This window comes from Hirundo rustica, chromosome 4 (genome assembly GCF_015227805.2).
Source record: "Hirundo rustica isolate bHirRus1 chromosome 4, bHirRus1.pri.v3, whole genome shotgun sequence".
NCBI lineage: Eukaryota > Metazoa > Chordata > Aves > Passeriformes > Hirundinidae > Hirundo > Hirundo rustica.
Window position 1 is genome coordinate 27481631 of NC_053453.1, and position 19645 is coordinate 27501275.

At 35.4% G+C, this 19645-nt stretch overlaps 2 protein-coding genes across 2 annotated transcripts in view; one reads left to right on the forward strand and one right to left on the reverse strand.

The window, feature by feature from the left end:
* Positions 1 to 17179, reverse strand: part of LRRN3 (leucine rich repeat neuronal 3) — a 31922-nt gene extending 14743 nt beyond the window's left edge. The window contains exon 1 of the mRNA XM_040062070.2: positions 16694 to 17179. The gene's annotated coding sequence lies outside the window, so the exon portion shown is untranslated. The remainder of the gene's footprint in view (positions 1 to 16693) is intronic.
* Positions 1 to 19645, forward strand: part of IMMP2L (inner mitochondrial membrane peptidase subunit 2) — a 423567-nt gene that overhangs the window by 185068 nt on the left and 218854 nt on the right. The gene's annotated exons all lie outside the window — the stretch shown is intronic.

Consider the following 19645-nt stretch of genomic DNA (forward strand, 5'->3'; position numbering starts at 1 on the left):
AAATCCAGGTTTGGAAAATGGAGTGTGGAACACTGAGTTTTCTAATTCCTATATTTTCAAGCCTTGACCAATCAGGTTCACTTTCCACTATTGGTTGTGGAGAATGATCCTGATGTATTTCTCAAATTTCAGTTCTGAATCTCTGGTGCCATCCAGTAACTTTCAGTTGGTTAAAGGTTGAGATTATTCTGTGATTAAATGAATAGGCAAAGCATCACATCTGAATGCCTGAGAACTTGAAAAGTCCTGTAAACATTCCCTTGAAGGTGACAGAATGCTTTTTTCTGTCTCTTGGTATTCATGAGCAATAATATGAGCAACATCCAGGGAAGATGAAATAGCATTTGAAAGTTATAGAAGTAATGAGTAGAAAGTCGAGTAGTTATGAGGTGGAATAGTTTTGTTTGGCAGTCCTTCAGGAGCAGGCTTTTAGAACTTGCATTTCAAGCAGTAAGGAAAATACCCTAAAGGCCATAAAAATGTTTGGCTTGAAAACTGGGTTTTAGTGTCATTATAATTCCCAGGTTACTGTTAAAAATTAAAATTGAATGTAAATTGATAAGATGCAAATCATTTTGCTGTTTAAGTACCTTTTTTCCACAAATACTTATTTTTCAAGGGTCAAATTTAAAAGCATTTTTAACATTTTTCCTATCTTGGAATACGGAAGATTTATTGAGATGTGTTCTCTCCAAAGTCAGGATGTCTCAATTATTTTTGATATTCTTGCAGTTTATAGTCATCTGGACACACAAAACCAATAATCACCAGCCTAACGTTTTAATGGAAGATGAAATTTCTGCTAGAGGTGGAGACATAGATAATTAGTTACAAACCCCTATAATTAGCTTGAAAGAAATAAAAATGTAAGACTACAATTACATGTTGACAAAGGTAAGGCAAGGCTTGGAATTCCTTTGAACATTGTAGTGTAGGGATCTGCACCAGTCCAAAAATTTTAAGTAGGTTATGTTCTTGCTTGATCTATTACCAAAGCCTTTTTTGCAAGGGAAGTCATGCTTTGAAGTCAATTGTTTCGTTGAGAGTTAGCAAAACATCTGAATGCTTCTCCAGAAGGATTAGACATCCTTTTCCTTTGTCATGACTGTCCAGGATGATGACCTAATAAATAAGAGAAATGCCAAGGATGTTTTGGTTATAGCTAATGCTCAGTGTTTGTGAATCAAAAGGCTAACTAGTAGCTATGCTTAATTGATAAGCATTCATAGTTGCTTTTTCTTAGGCTGAATAATCTCATTTTAATACTGTATAGCTAGCAAACTAATAAGTAAGGAAATGGTAAGTGAAGAAGTCTTGTTAAGCTTAAATTTTTAATTTTTTATTTATTTTTATTTTTATTTCTGGTCTTCCAAGATATTTTCAGGGTCTAGTTTTTCTCAGAAATTACTATTAGACCTCCCCTATGTCAGAGAAGTAAGAATTCTATTCTGTTAAAGCAGAAATGTTCCTATTAATGTCCCCAAATACCTCCCTATATTCTCAATTTCTAGAACTGTTAAGGAGAAGGAGGCAACATTTCTCTCCACTGAACTTGTAATAGAATATAAAAGAAACTTACAACAAATTATTTTTGATGAATAGGAAGGTTTGTTTTGATTTATTTTGTTTTACTCTAGAAATAAAGTAGTAGATTATTCGCAAATGTGATCCTTGAAATCCACTGGAAAGATAAATCAGCACGTTCTAGTGAAAAAAAATCTTTCAGGTTAATTTGCTTAATTGTGAAATAGCATATTTTTCAAGCTGTTATTAAGGTTTGAAATTATTAGCCTTCATTAGTTTGGTAATTAGTTTAGGCAGATTGTTTTGGACCAGGCTCATTCCTATCCTACTGCTACTGAGTCTGTAATACTTTTGTTATGAAAGTCACTCTCGATGAATTTTTCACCATGGTTTTAATTGCTATCTCTTTTAAAAATAATAATAGCTAAGCAGCATGAAACAGAATTTGTTTCACTGGAAGAAAAATCCTTAGTTCCAGAGGATACTCATGCTTGTTTGATATTTTAATGTTTACAAGTGTTAGGCTTTCCATTCTGTGTGTTACAGAAAGAATTTTCCAGGGTTACAAAATGATACCAGACAATTACAGGTAATTCTTTGGGTCTATCAGGCAACTTCTAAAGCAACAGTTGCTCTAAGTATTTATTATATATCCTTTTTTATTTTAATATTTAAAATTATTAGCTTTTAGTGAAATCTTTCTGATGTGACAATATTCATGGGGGCATTGACATTCACTGCAAAACTGCATCTATTTCTTCATAAAGTAGACATTGTCAGAGTTAAAGATAGAATTTCAGTGTCTGGCTGCAGGAAAGGATACAGATAGGGCATTTGCAGTATGGGCATGTGTCAGAATGCATCTGAGGTTAATTGTGGTCTCATTTAATTTTGTGCCTGGAAAATATTCGGAATACTTATTGACTAGAAATCAGCATAAAGTTGCTCCATGTACGTCTCCCAGCCTTTCACATCCTGATTTGCAGAATGCTGCTATGTAAGTCATTATATTCATAGTCTTCCTGCCAGCCAGGCTCAGAGTTCAAAAGAAATGTGCTTGGTAAAAAAAACCTGTCAAAGTATTCAAAATTACTATGATTTTCTTTATTATTTTTATTTTTTTTTAATTTGGTGATCTGAGTTGCACCTTATGTTTGTAAAATAACGGTGGAATGATAAGGAATTAGTTAACTGCTTCCTCGATGCCTAGTATTCTGAGCACAATTCAAAATTATAATATTATTACATATAATTGTTGATTTATGCTGAAAAGAATAGATACAAACAGGTTTTGTCTGCTAGAGGCCGATGGGAGAGTAAGATGAGGGCAAAGAGAAGGGCTGGGGTTTTTTTCCTACTTTCCATTCTCTTGGTCACCATCTTTGGAAGTTAGATGAGTTGGAAGAAAAACTAAATTGATGTTAACTTAATTCTAATTCTGCTCTACACAGTGATTTCTAGCACTTCTCATAAGGAAAAAAAAAAAAAAAAAAAAAAAAAATTGAACATTCGTTGCTTTGTCCCTTGAGAGCTTTTTTTCCACTCAGACTAAGGCTCTCTTCCTAATGGCTGTTTGGGGACCCATGTGGTAAGAATTAGACTTCTCAATCCTTTAGGCCTAAAAGAGATGAATGAAACCAGCGTTTACAATGCCATCAACCTGTTACAAGAGCTCAGTGTTTACCACACGTAATCTGAAAGGTCTCAAATTCTAGGCCAAGCTTCATGTCTCTTTGGGTTATTGATGTTTCCTACTTTCTGCAGTGTGCTGTCATAGGTACTAGGTTTCATTGGTTCATTGAAACTAGGTTTCATAGGTTCTTGATTACAGTAGTTAACTACATGTTTTTTCCAACACTTTTTCTTTCTCCCCTTTAACCAGTTTGAAAAAACACAATAATTCATATTTGTTATTTGATATTCTGTATTTACTGTTACCTCTCTGTAATATTTTGTGTTGGATGTACTTTCAAAGTAAATGACTCACTCTTCATAAACTGTTGCTTATGAACTTTGTTGAATCCAAGCCAGAATATGCTTTACAGCTGAACAATTTCAAGTAATAGACTCAGAATTCATTTTGCACAGCTTTTTGTGTGAACACAGACTTATTTCTGCAAACAAATTTGAAAAGCAGAAAAAAAGAGAGTGCAAAAATGATTCAGAATGTCTGGATTCTGAATGCAATGTAACTTTTGCAAAAATCCTTAGCAATTTTTTCGATGTTTGTATTTCTATATTACAGATGTAAATTCTCAATATACCAGGAATACTTCTAGAACTACTTGTAAACTATTTACTGAGTTCTTAAATGCAAGGAATTTGAACTGAATGATCCAGTGCACAGTGTCTTCTTTCTGCTGAGAGATGCTTTTTATGCCACTTAGGAAAGTCCATTAATTCCTGAGGGCTTGATTGTGTCTGGTTAGGCATAGATTGTAGAATTGTGTGGTGATGAGCTTTATTTTCTAAGATAACCACATGGACATAGAGTGCCCCTGGGGCTTAGGCTTGTACAGTTACAAAAACCTTATCTTTCTAAGATAACCATATTGACCTACAGAGCCTCTGGCTGTGGAAATGGTGGATTTGAGGACAGGAACTTCAAAAGGGAGGTCTCAAACCTCATTAATGGTATGAAAAGCAAAAATCATCACAAGCCACTCTTTTCTACATGTGCATTAAGATTTCTGACTGCTCCTTCCTCTCTGTCTTCTGTCAGGGATCTAGTCAACAATCAGGTCAAATTTGCATTTGGTGTTTGATTCTGGTGTTAAGAATAAAAATTACTTTCTATTAAACCAAAGCATATCATAATGAAGAACCTACAATGATGTTTCATGGATAAGAAAGGTATTGCATAGACAAATCACCTGTAGGGTTCATTATAGACACAAAATTGTTGCTCTCTCATCTTGAAGCAACAAGCCTATGGCCCTGACATTTAATCAGAGCAAGAATGGCATTTATTCAATCTCACATTCATTAAGTCTTGAATTAAGGTGACTTATTTATTAAGGCAAATAAACTGCAAAATATTTTTTTTCATATTTTTCTTTTATTAGTTTATATGCTTGTGCTTTCACTTGAAGATGTGCTTGGGGACTTTAACCATAGGGTGACCCCTAAAAAAATTCTGTCTCTTTATCACATATATTAAGTATATTTATTATATCTACCTCAACCAATGTAAGACAAACCAAATGCAGGATTTTGTTTAAAAATAAATAGTAATATTTTTAGACTTATACAATTAATAGCTTAGTGTTTGTTTCTCTTGAGAGTGTACTTAGAGTAGGTATTGTTTATATAAGACCTAAAGAAAGTAACAGATGGAGAGCTAGCACTGACTTGAATGCTTACATACAGATAGATTTTACAATGTGAAACCTCTATGCTGTTGAGTGGCTTTGCATATCTGTACCCAATGTGCCAAAATGTAATGAAACGGTTATAAATTCTCATGAGCTGATGGAAGATTTGATGCACTCAAATAACTAATCTGAATATTTCTTAGTAGAAATTAAATTTTGTCTAGTATTTTGACTCTACTTTTACTTGTAATACCGGTGTAGATTACAGTTTATTGATATTTACATCCTTGATAATTGTTTTGCATCTCACTATAAAAAAAGAGGTTGAATACATGCATAACATATTAGAATTGCCATTAAGCAATGGATTCTGAATTAATGTTTTGCCTCTCTGTGCTATGCAAAACAAATTTTCCCCAATTAATTAACAATTGATTACTCTATAGTATGTCCCAAGGGAATGCAAAAAAGGTCTGTTTATATGTTCTCTGCTATTGTGTTTCTGTAGTTTGATTAAACCAAGCATCATGAGAATCCAAAGGGAAGCATATGCTCATAGCAGTAATGTCTGAGGCACTTTTAGTTTGAATGCTTCCCAAAACCTAAATACAGAATTAGCCTCTATTAGTTTACACTTCCAATCCAAGAGGATGCTGCCAGATCTGTTCAAAACTTCTAACCTGTTCAGGAGCTGTACATGTGCTTTTGTTTTGCTAGTCAATCTAATGCTATAGTTTGCAGTTTTAGCTACATGCCAAAATCCCCATCCCTGATAACCATAGGAAAAAATGTATCTGGGTTTATTTTCTTCTGCTAGGATGTTCCTTAGCTTTTGTATTCTTTTCAAGTATCTGATGATATAGAAGAAGTCAGCAGAGATAAGTAAAACAGGCAGGGCAGCGTTTACTGGTTAGAGCTTGGGAAGAAGCTAACAGGGAGAATATTCAAACATACAATTGCTTACTTAAATCCCAAGACTTTTTAATTTTTGATTATTCCATTTCAAGTACAAATTTAGAAATATTTTTATTTTCTTAATGGGCAAAATCATGTATTTGGAATGAGGAGTCAGGAGGTAACCAAGCATTGTCCTCTATTCTGTTAAAAAAAATATTTTTATGTGGAAAACAGAAAAAATAATTACTGGAAGATGGGAAAAAAATTTAATGTTGTGCTAACTATAAACTATAAACTATAAATTATAAATTATGAGTCCTGGCTTGGTTCCTGTGCAGACTGCTCGGATAAAGGCCTGTCTCTAGGACCAGGGGCCATGGATCTCCAGTGGACATAGAGACTCCTTTCCAGGTTTCAAAAGTGAAAGAACGACAGTTTTCCTTAAGATATGTTCATTAATGGCTAACTTCAGTTGATTCCCGTTTTATCATTCTGGTTATTTTGTATGACATTGCAAGACATCTCATAAAATTTATAGGGCCTAGACATGTAACAAAGAGTTCTGCATTTTAGGGAGGGAGGGCATATAATTAATGAGCGACTGCAAAATCCTTTAATTCTTACTTTGAACTAAATCTTAACCTTTAACTGATGATAAGAATTTGAAATCTTCATAATGGTTATCATAGAATCATAGAATAATTTGGTTATAAAGGGACTTAGAAGGTAATTTTATTTCCAACCCCTTCCACCATGGGCAGAGGCACCTTCTACTATACCTGCTTGGTCAGATCCCTATTATGCTTTGGAAGATGATATCCTATACATCATTAAAGAAGTTTTGAAAGCTTTATTATTTGCTACAGATGTCTCCTAGAACTGTAATTAAAAAAAAAAAAAAAAAAAAAAAAAAGGCAGGAAACAACTATCAGGTTGGACAGAATATACATTTTTCTCCATACAGCTCCTGATCTTTGTTTTTAATTTACACATAAACCATGAAGGAAATGAGTTTACAAAATACAAACAATACTCTTTCTTTAATATGCTTTCTTAAAACTTTCAAAAAATACATACACATGCTGTCACATGAAGTTCTGAATTCTCCGTGGTGCTGAGAGATCCTAATAGAAGTACACATTATTATTCTTTTATAGGTTGCTCTGTACCTCAGAAATAAACTGAGTAACATGTGGCAGTTGCTAGGGTAACCAGTTTTTGCATTTTGCAGAAGAAGTCCAAGAATAAAACACATATAAATTGGCACTGTGGAAAGCAGTATCACATACAGTCTCATATTCTCAATTTGTTCTTTATGGTTTTCCTCTATACTATTTACATAACAATGAATTAGATCTGCTTCATCTTTTACTTTGAATCTCCCATACACTTGTATTTTGCATGGCTATGAAAGGCATTAAGCATTCAACTGCTAAGCTTAAACAGGGTTTTGCCCTGTCAAACTATCTAGATTTACCGTCAATAACGAAGTGCTCATCATGTTTGCTGTGTGTGATTATCAGGACATGTAAACAGAAATTAAATTGAATTTTAAAAGTTGTTCTTTGCACGTAAATATGGTTTCCTGTAATTGTTCAAATTATTCAAATTCCATTAAGCATCTATCTTGAATATGAGAGTCTGAGTTAAAAGCCAGCAGGCATTTGGAAAGACAAGATTTTCTCGTTCTCACAAGAGTCCCATTTAGGACTGAACTGGAATTCTTGTTAAAGTAAACCTTTCTGTGCTTGTTTTAGAAAATGTTTGTTAATAAATCCTGAAAATTACTGCATAATGAGAAATGTATCCTTGTTACAAGAAGAAATATTTTTATGATGAATCATTAACATTTTGGTTTGAGTTACATTCAAATACTTAACCTCAGTGAATGCCAACATGCAGATTTTGGCAGATGTAATGGTCATAGATAAACATAATCTACAATAATTATTTTGTTGAAATTCTTCTTCTAAAACTTCTTTATTCTTCATACTTTTGAGTTTAGAGTATTCCAGTGCTAGAATATTTACTTAGGGAGTTGATATAATACCAGTGATAAATATCAGCAGTATAATTTACTTTTTCAAGAAACATTTTTCTTTAAAAACATTATGAAATTATCGTAATTACCCATGCTAAAGAATAGAAATGCAGTCTGTCTGCACAGGGTGGTTTTAATGTCAGAAAATACTTTAAAGGCCTTCCCAATCCTCCCTTTAAACTTAGTACTAAGTAAGTCTCATGACAATGATTTTATGCACATGCAGAACTAAGAAGAGGAAGGGCTGTCTTATGTTATCCACTGATAAGATTGAGCAAAGGCTGGAATTTAGTGCTGCAGCTGATTTCTGTCCTGCTTTGCACTCCATGGCTTCCATGAGGTTACAGGTAGGACTGCTGTGTGGTTCTAGTTTTTTGTCCTTTGCACATTGCTTTTGCCAAAATTAGGACTTAAAATGGCATCCATTTAATCATCTGTAAAAGGGTACTCTAAATTTTAGGCAAAATTAATTGACCAATTAGTGTTTCTTAAATTACTCTAGTAGAGTATCTTAATAATCTTTCTACTGGAGGAAGTAATCTTGATATTGGCGATAACTACGGAAACTCAACATAAATAATACCTTCAAACTGACAAGTTTTCTCAGCAGAACCCCTTCTCATGAAACTCATTGCAGGTTTAAAACATGTGAAGAGTGAAACAGTTTAAGTATATTCACTACATGAGGTAAAATACCACTCTAGGAAGTTAAAGCCAAAGTTTAGCACTTAATATGAAGTGGTTATTATGCTAACTCTGATTCATGATTGCTAATGCTGTGTATAAAACTGTAGTGTGTTCAGCCCCAGATCTGTGGAAAACACTGAACACCTGGCTAAGCAGAAATACAGAGATTACAAATTAAAATGGAAATATTTCAGGGAATCATGCTTCTCTCTTCCTAGAAGATAGTTGCTTTCTGTTAACTGAATAAATATAGTGTGTTATTTTTAAATTTTTAAACAAGCTAGTAGGACATTTAAACCATTTTTACTGTCCTGCTGGGATTTCATTGAATTAGTCTTCTCTTGGTGGGTAACAGCAAAGCAAATATTGCCTTGTGACCAAATGGAGTTTTATTGCCTTTAGCATTCCAGCAGATTGTCTGCCTTTTCAGCATTTTCAACTCCATACAACTAGCTCAGAGACAGATTGAGCAGTGCCCTTCACCTCTAGCAACATCTAAATTGCTCTCATCTGATGCAGCCATACCAAGACATCTAAGCAGGATCCGATGCCAGTGGCGCTGTACATCGTTACCCAAGGCTGTGTTGGCAGAGGAGCAAGCCTTTCTGTTGAGGGGATCATCATGGGATAGTCAAGTGGCAGGGACCTCAGCAGCACTTTAGTCCAACCTCCCACTCAAGGCAAAGTCTGCTTTTATGCCAGACAAGCTCTTGGAAGGTAAAAATCAAAATGGAGTTTCTTACTACTTGCGAATCTTGTTCTTTGACCATTCCATTGCAAACAGATCATGGTGGATTCAATATTGTACTTTGACATGCCAAACAAAATTATTTTAAAGCAATGCTAATGCAAATTTAATTTTTATGTAATTGAACATTTTCCTCAGCCCTGAGCATTGATTACTCTCTATTGTGAAAATAAATATCTACATTGCAATTAATAATGGAGTAGATGGCTTTAACAGAATTTAATCAGCGTTTTGAAAGTTTGGCTAATCTCTACGTGAGAGATTAAACAGTAGTATAGTGGATTTATGCCACAACTTTTAATGTGCTTGCCACCGAGTCGTTGTAAATGGGAAGTCTACAATCTCAACATAACTATTGTAGTTTCCCTGCCATATTTGTGTCAGGCACAGATACTGTTGTGTTTATTTAAACTTTTTATATTTTTTTCTAAATTTTTAATGTTTTCTATACTTGTTTGTTGTTGCTAGGATTGACATAATGACATACCAACACAATATGCTTTTTGAAGAGCTGATATGTAAACCAAATTTAAAACAAAGATCACAAATACTTAATTCACATTCACCTAAGATAAATGGAGATTTTTTTTCTTGTTTGTTTCTTTTTGTGATTTTTTAGTAAACCTCAGAGGCTGTCAGAGGAGTAATGAGAATAACATTTGAAAACAAGCAAGTTTATGGATTTTCCAACCCTTAAAATAGCAAAGGGTATTTCAGTATGGAGCAGAAGACCAAGACCTCCAAGTATGCAAATTCCAGATATATGGATCTATATACTTTGCTTGAACTGAAATGACCAGAGATCCTAAATATACTTAATAATTTGGACAACATATGGGTAATTTAAGATTTCAGCATTTAAATATTTGAAATTGTATGTAATTTTAGTTATCTATTTTAGTTACAGTTTACTGTTAAATGATACCTGCTGAAGGCAATATTTAAATGCCTAATAAAGTCACTTGGATCTGCATTACCTTGAGTAGCCTCATTAAAGTGACTCTATACACTAATATCCAAGGTGATTGCTTCCTATCAGAGGGAGTGTAGGGATTGTATAATGTATTCCCCAACATGCATATTATCCTTGGGTGGAAGTGAGAAATGCAGAAATATTTCTGTGCAGTTCTTCAGTTTCACTGGCCAGGAGAGAGCTTAGGAGTTTGGCTGCTGCTGTTGGAAGACAGGGTACTTCTCCTTATATGTTTCTGGAACTTAGAGTTTGCAGTGTAACCCTGGAATTCCGTATGCTGAATATCCTTTTTGTCTCTTATTTTACAATAAAAATAAGATTACTGAAAATGTGTTTGTCTGACAAAATATTGATGACTGGATAATCTATATCAAAGCAACATTCAGAAGACTATGTTGCCTGAATTATACATGCTGGGTGAAATTACTATTCAGAAAAACATTTCTAGCTTAACAAATCATTATATTTGCAATTACCTAATTTTGTCTTCTCTCAACTCATAAGGATGCCTCTATAAACGGGTATAATTGTTATTAATCATTCCATTTCTCTCAAGTGCTGTTGAGTTTTAGCCTTTTCTGGGCTTACCAGCAAGTAACTGGCCAAACACATTAAAAAGAAATAGTAAAATTACTGTATTCAGAGATTGTGATGAAATAGTGGCTCTAAAGTCTCAGGTGTCTTTTGAGAAAGTTAACATGGTGCATCCTGTGTAAAAAAGAAATATATGTTAAAAATGGTGTAATACAGGTGCTATATCTAGGATAGTATTTTAGTGTTATACTTAGGAGGGTAACCTAAGTAACTATGTTTTGTTATAAAGTGATATTAAATAGGAGTTGTATAGATGTCCCTCAAGCTACAGCAGTAATGAAACACCACTTGACTGTAATTATATTTTTCATACTAAAAGGCTTTTTTTTGTTTGTTTCGAATTTGTCAAGAGAAAATACTGTACTTCATTAACTGATTGAATTGTTTCAGAACATCCTTTTGCAGTGCAGAGAGAGAGGGAGAAATTTTACAGCACTGCCTGATTTCTGTATGGAACACACAAAAGAGAGCAGTTTAGTATTAAGCAGTGGGTTTGGAGTTGTTGTTACAGAGAAAAGAGGTTTTTTTCTGGAATACACAGCTCCCATGTGAGCCTTGACCAGTGTGGGCTCTCCTGTCTCTCAGTTTCTTCCATGGCATGCAACATGGAGCCAGCTGGGGTGGGGAGCTCAGCAGGTAATTCTGCACTTTGGTAGAAACACTGCACTGCACTGTACTACACTTGGTGAATTAGCTCACTGTTAAGTGTCATTTGCAAAAATTGCTGATGCTTGACATGACCTCTAGAGAAAGCTGCTTTCCAGAGGGGAGAGGAAGTTCAGTGACTTGAGAGAACTTGGCAACAGGAATGAGCTTGGGGTGAAGAAACAAAATGTCTCTCTCTAGTCTTTCTATTTATAGCTGCAGTAACACAAGCTAAAATCCTTGAGAAAAGTTTCTGATTTTACATAAAAATTATTCCTGTCGAGATGAAAAAATTTATTAGGTCTTTAGGTACTAAATAAATCACATATATATGATATAAATAGCAACACATAGATATCTGTTTTCAGCAGAGATATGCTACTATTGTAAAGTAGGAGACGTTTGTATTTATCCTTATTCAGGGCATGTGTTCCATAACTGTACTCATTTAAATGCCTCCCAAATCTGGTATATATTTCTCATTCTGTTTCAAACAAGAATGACTTTTTGTTTTAGCACCATGACAAAACTAACCAGCCCAGTTTCCTTTAACCTCTCAACACCACACTAGAAGGGTCCTAGTAATGTCTTACCATCATGTTCCTTTTTAAAAGACAATTTGGGAGTCATCTTTTCTTATCCAGGATGATTGTATAATAGAATACTATAGCATAGAGTACTATGGCAATTTAAAAATATGTCCCAGTGCACTACTTTTCTCTTCATTGTGTGTTCTATTACACCACACTTGTTTTATTATTCCATAATTTACTAAATAGGTAATTTCTGAAATTGTCTGATCCCTAGACATATAATTGTACAAATTTTTTTTTCTTTCATTTTTTCATACTAGTAGTTGGGTGCCCAGGGATTTTTTGGTACAGCTAAACTTAAGATTTGTACTTTTTTAATGCCAAATGTTATAGAGAATTTAAAGTGTTTCCTGGCAGACTGGTTACTATTTGCATAACAAGAAATGTCTGTTTCTCTTGGGGTAATGCTAATAATCAGTAGACATTTTGAAAAAATACTCCCTGTAGCATGTTATTCTGCTTTGCAGTGTTTACCTCTAAATATAGATGTGTATTCAGGAAAGAGAAAAGGCAAATGTTTTCTTTTGTGCCAATGTTGTCAAAAAGCATTTCCCAGTTTGACTGAGACTGTGGGAGCTGGGAGGACAAAAGAGGCAAAATTTTTTTCTACTCTAATACAGAGGTCAGTAGAGTTAAACTACCATTAAATTTGGGGGAGATATTTTAATGAATTCCAGAAATACAACAACTGAATAGAAAGAATGTGACTACAGAGATCTTATTTCTTATTTCCTTTGAATTAGACCACTGCTGCTTGTGGCCAAGCTGAAGGAAGAGTTGAGATAAATCTTTTGTGAAAAAGAAATATTTCTAAATGAAGGATGATGGTTTCAAGAATATGCTGTATAAATTTGTGATAATAAAATGAAACTTCCCCTTCATTTTAATGTCTGCATTTGTTTTTGCTTTGAAGAAAAGTAAGCAGTTTGGTGAATGCTAGGAGTGAGAGCATGCCTGTAGCTTTTATTATGGTTGATGTTCCATGTATAAAGAATATGAAATCCTGTTGGGAGAGGGCAATTGGATCAAGCGTAATTGTGAAAGTACTTTGAATTTGGCCCTCATGAAAATTCTGTTTATCACAAGGTGTCACATTCAGCTACTCCACGAAGAGCCCAGTGTGAAATAATCTTATTGACATCCCTATTGGATCTTTCTCTGGTGCAGATGAGTATTGTTCCATGTGCTGTGCTAATAAGCATTCACCATTTCAGTTAAGGATATGAATTTATTGAAGAAAAATTGATGAAATCATTTATAGATTTTATGTGCAACACTGAAGGTCATACTATTTATTTAAATAAGTTCTTTATGAACTACACCATTGCACAATAACAACTTTTAACAATTTGTGGACTGGTCAGTTGAATAAGTAAAAGGCACAGTAATCCCTTTTTACAGTTACATTACAGTTTTAATGAGAAGCATTGATTTTTCTCTTAATACTAATGTGTTTAATGACCTTTCTAATGACATCTGTCACTACTGTTTCTTCTCAAATTCTACTGGCATTTTCTTTTAGTGAGGCAAAGGATTTTAATTGCTTGTTGTGTTGTTAGAATGAAAATTGGTATTATTTTAAAGTAGTATGAAGGCCTGTAAAAGGCATGTTCTGTTAAAAAAAATAGAAGCTGTCTCATTTTTGATCCTCAGAAAAATTTTAGAACCTGTCAATTCCATTGTCTTCAGAAAATAGTTCATTAAGTGCTACATGGAAAACTTTTTTTTTCATTGTCAGTTTTTGCTACTTGATATTAAGTAGAGTTTGTAGTAGTTTGACATGAAAGAGTATGTTAAGGTAGTTTCTGACAATATCTCTCTCAAGAGTTTTGTTTTCCTTCAGCTTTTAATGGTACTATCTGAAGAAAGGATATATGAATTAACTGAAACATTAATGTACCATGAATCACTAAACCCATCTATATATAGTTCAAAAAAGGTATAATTTTTCTCTCTGTGGTGACTTTTCTTTCAATTGTAGATAGAGCTTGTCTTGAAGAACTCTTGTTTTCTACCACTTACCTTCTTCTACTGTTTTAATACTCCAAAACTTGTCTGTTAAATACCAGTCTGACTTTAGTTAAGAATGATTGTCAGCAAGCAGCAAAGCTTTTGGTTAGCTCGTAATTATTAATATAATAAAGGTTATGGGTGAGAGTCAAAGAAAGTGGCTCCAACACTCCTAAATGGTTCACTCTCTCTTGCAAACACTTAGCTTTGTTTTCTAGTGACAAGGGACAACTGTTTTCAAGTGAAAAGCGGGACGTGAGTATTTCCATAAGCTGCTCAATCTTGATCAGTTAACAAAGATTGTACATTGTATTTTTGATCTGCAATACATGTAGCAACGTTGCTTAGTTGATCTGGTCTAATTCAGATGGAAGAATCAAGTACTCACCCACTTCAGGGTACTCCAAGCAGGCATGCTCTGATGTCATGCTCAGAGCTGCCATCCTAAAAGGCGGGACTTCGGGGTTACCATAACAACACCAGCCAGTCCTTGGCTGACACTACACTATTGCAGGAGCTTTGAGGGAGTATCAACCAAAATACAGTCACCATACATTTTACCTGCTTTGCTGGTTAAGAATGTCTATGCTGTGTAGAGATGCTTCATCTATAGCGTATGTTCTCTGTACATGTATGATTGAAATGGCTGCATTTTCCTGAGGCTCTTTGACGTGTATAATATTTTGAAGTAGCACATTAGAGTATATGTGGCAAAACCCAAGATGCATCTGTGTAAAGTTACTCATATTTACTTATTTTCTACATTAAAAATGAATAAGGATAAACAGTCAGAAAAGCTGAGCTGCTACCAAGGCATGTAGAAAAAGTTTCCTCTGAGTAGTCCTTTGCACGTAGCATGAAGAGATCAGAATCAGGTTTTCTCTACTTATTTTATAGCACATTTTGTAAAAATCCAAACCAGGAGCTGGAAATGCTTGTTTAACCAACTGAAGTGCACATGCCATTTCAATGATAACAGGATATTTAATTAATTAGACCACAGATTGTATTTCATATAATAAAATAAGTCAGCTTGCTTTAAACAGGTTTCACAGACCTTCTAAAATATAGGAAGGAAGCTTGCCAATAGCAGGAGCTAATGCTTCAATACCTTTCATTTTGTACTCTGAAAAGAAAACCTCTTCTTAAGCTCATTCATTTTCCAGAGGGAATGTCGAATGCTGTGGCGTATTGTCAGAGCTGCTTTATTGTCACCATTTACAAAGGTCACCTGAATTAATTGACTTCTTACCACACGTATTGTTAAGCTACCCGTTTCCTGACATTTTTGGAAAGGTGACAGACTTAAAGCCAGTGGCTATCTGTTGATGGTTCTTTCACAGTGTTTGTTTCTCAGAACACAGTAGTTCTAACATTACAAGCAAATAATTACATTGGTGCAAAGGAACGGAATCTTTATGATGCTCTCCAGGGTGCATGGGAGTGAGGGGGCTGAAGGGAGGAAAAGGGGTAGGAGAAATAATCAAAATACTGGGGTGTTTTTAATACAGATGTAGTACTCTAAAAAGAAAACAAAAACATATGGGAAGATGCAGATTGTATTTTTTTTTTTTCACTTTGAAGCATGCATTACAGGGCTAACCTGTCTTTTTCATGGTGTAAAGTAAAATCTATCTCTCTCTTTCACTGATGCATGAATCACAGATCTGTGCTGATGCACTTTACTGAATGTGTTTTCATCTGAAATGATACCGAGGTACTCTGATACTGCATGGAAGAAATGACATACACATGCATAAGCAAAAGCACATTAGAAAACTGTAGTGCCAGCCTGGAATTTTAAGTTGATTAAATTGGTAAAATAGAAAATCACTGATATTTTTCTAGCCCCCTGCATTTGCTGTCTTGTCTTTCCCCCCTGTGTTGGGTTCTCTTTCTCATCAGCAGTGCTGGGCAAAAACTCCAGCTAGACATGTGAAAACAAAGACATGGAAAGCAAAGACAAATAGTTCTGAGCCTTGCTATACTAAAACAGGCAAAGCTTTTATGGTGATGGATTTAAACACTCTCCTTCTGTGTAAATAGAGGCACCCTGCTGAGATCCTGTTAATTACCAAAGAAGATTAGAACTCCTCTGCTTAATGTGATCCTTTTTACCTAACGCGTCCGTTCCAGCTGCATCAGTAATCAGACATTCACACTGTCCCTTCTGACTGGAAAGGGGATGTTTTTAAGCTAAGTCATTTGCCACAAGCCTTAAGATGTAGCCTGGCAGAAATTCAATAACTGTTTGTGATATGCTCATTCAGCCTCATTGCTCAGTGGTTTTTAGGTCTTGACATAAACAGCATTTCCCTTAATCCTAGCACTGGAGAGAAGAAAGGAGGCTGTCCTGTATCTTGTTTTATTGGTTTCAAAACACAGAGGAAGTGTTTAATTTGATACTGCCTCTGAAACATCAGTGGAAACATTCTCCTTTTATATTTTTTTTATCCTTTGATGTTCTTTCAAGCTAACAAATGCACAAATCTGATACTATTGCAAGCATATTTAGATTATCTCTGGTATAAAAAGCGTATTGCATTTGCATTTCTGTTCAGAAAGTAAAATGTGAAAATACACTAGTAGAATAACTTTACAAAAAGAAGAAAGGGGAGTCTAGAAGTTAGGATAAAAGGGTAAAATTGAAAATAAAGAGGAACTTACCTTATAATAAGAGTAGCTTCAGAGCTGGAGGAGTTCTTGCAGCTCAGTGATTCTGAATCCTTAGTTCAGGTAGCAACATACTTGTATTAAAGCCAGAATCTGTATAGATGAGCACACACGTATGGATGGGTGTGAGTCGCCGTGCATGCGTGTCTAACAGTCTATAATACAAAGATGTATCTATTGATATCCTACAACACGAGAGACTCTCTGTGCTGCCAGCTGAGATCCCTTGCGTTTGCCAGGCGCTGTTGCTGCCTGGCTGTCTGAGGCTCGCAATCCAGCGGAGAGAGAAGGCGGGCGGGGGGGCAGAGAGAGGGATGCTCGCTAGCTGCTCTTACTTCTCCTCGTTTCCATGGTGGTTAGCGGCGCATCGCTCAGGCGCTCGACTGTCACAGTGACATGGTGCTGCCTGCTCAGCGGTCATTAATAGCGGAGCCGCCGGGCTCCCCAGAGCGGAGCGGGCGCCGCGGCGGCGCGCAGTACGCGCGGCTGCGCGCCCGCGGGAGCATGTCAGATGTCAGTGCGTGCCGCTGCTGCTGCTCGGGCACGGTGCGCGGAGCGAGCCTGTGCACGCCCCCAGATATCTCTTGCTATTTGCGGGAGCTACGGGGCATGCTTTCTGTCTGTGCAGAACAGACTGGGAGGTCCAAATTTTCTCCCCCCTCCTTTTTTTTTTTTTTTTTTTTTCTTTTAAGGGCTGTTATCTGTGCTCAGAGCAACTTATTAGACAACACTGAAGTTCTGCAAAGGCTGCAGTAGTTCAGAGGATACTGTATGATGAAACCATTCAGGAAAAATATGTTGTGCCTTGCCTCCGGATTTGGTGCCTTTTTTTAAAGCTTAAGACAGGAAAAGATTTTACTATTCTTCCTCTTCCCAATTTTGTCAAATATTACATTTTACTACCTGTGCTTATCAGTAGAAAGTAAGAGCACTAATACATCCTCCTGAAAAATAAAATTTCAGAATTAACTGTGAAAGGGGTTGGTTAAATAAAAAGTCAGTTTCTCTCAATCTCTCTCTGCTTGGGTCTTTTACTGCCATCCAATTATACAAACAATAGGATGCCCAGATTCTTCCTTCCTTTTCTTTCTTCTTTCTCCCTTTATGCCATGCTCTTTGGTGAATGATTTATTTTTTCCCTATTTATTCTGTGTCCATGACCAAAGGGTGAAGGTTTTAAAAACTGTAGAATAATTTGTGATTATCATCACACCTTCTCCTATATATACAAAACAGTAAATGAGATAGATGCTGTTAGGAAAAGGTATTTTCATCATATATATTGCTTATATAAAAGAAATTAATTTATAATAGGAGATGATAAATAATGAAGCACAAAGGCTTGGTAATCAACAGGTCAAAAAGAGGAAAATGTTGGATCTCTTGCATGCATTCAGTCCCACAGCCCTGAGCATGTCAGGCCACCCTCTAGTGGACTGAAGGGAGATGTGATTCTCATTTCACACTCATCTGTTTGAAGAAAGGCTCACGGTCTCTAATAAGAGTATGAAAAATTTCTGAAGATTAGTAAGTGGTATGAATTAATGTATTTTGTGCAACAGCACCAAAGTTTTACAATAAAATGGTTGCTATTTTGTGAATACTGAGCCTCATCTCAGTTCACTTTGAGTCTGAGGTCTTGAACTGCATTATTTTTGGTTTTGTTTGGTAAGAAAATAATTTTATTCTTCATAAAATCACTTATTATGAAAAGAGAATTACATTAACGCCACCATTCTGAATAAATTTCTGGTTGTTATAATAGAGCAAATTTTACAAAACTACTCCCATTAGACTCATGAGTACTTACACTGCGGCTCTATGAAAGCAGTCTTTTCCTTCTGCCTCAAATTTTTGAATACTGCATTTAAGCTAACTAAAGTGAACAAAGTGTTAACTTTTTTCAAAGGGGCATGCTGTTCATTTTTCACTCATCCAACTAAGTGGGACTGTTTCACAGATGAAATAATAGCATTTAAATGAGACTAGGTGAGATACTCTGGGCCAGAGAAAGGCCAAGTGGCCTTTTTATTTTCCCTCATTATTTGTTATGGATATTCAAATTTTTTTTCTAACGTGAGTTAAAGAGTTATAATGAAAAAGTTGGGGCTAACCCATCTTTATTTACCTTTCTGGTCTTCTTGTCTGAGGTTGGCACAGGGAAAACTCAGATCAGAAAGATGTCACATCATCTTTCTGTAGCCTCAGGGCTCATTGGTGAAACCTTGTTCCTCCTTTGCCCCCATGAGATGGCTCTTGAAGTCTCTGATGTATGTCATGGTCATCACCATGAGCTGCAAATGCAAGCCATTTTAAACTTCCAAGTCAGCCTATAAGCCTTCCCTGCTGCACAACATCATGTCCCATGTTTGATGGGATAATGCTCAGGGTGTTTTAAGTAAGCACAACCCAAAGCCAGAAGAGTAAAACTTCTTGCCACAAGAAAAATGAAAATCTTTCCCGATCTCAGCCCTCTCCTACTTCTCCCCCACAAAAGATATTAACCTGTGCTACAGGGGTGGGATTGTGGGTGGAGTAAGAGAAAAGTAAATTTCAAAAAGTTTGGACAAAGTTGAAGTTGTTTTAAAGACAACTAAAAACTGCTATTTCTCGTAACTCATCCAGTGGAGAAACAGATGATCTGGAGAAATGTAAATAGATAGGGACCTATGTAAAATCTTTTTTGGGTTTTGCCCCTACAATCCTCATAAACTCACGGTCATTCATTCAAAATCTGGCTTTCTAATTAACATGAGAATCATGCAAAAACACATTCAGTGATTTGACATGTGAAATTAAGATTAGAGAGGTGCTTCATTTTGGTTGATTGGAATGGACTGTGTAATTAGAGGTCTAGATAATTAAATCAACTAAAGTATACTTCTAGAAAGAAAGTGATTTCTTATGATAGACTATATATCAATTAAAGTACTTCCTTGATAGGCA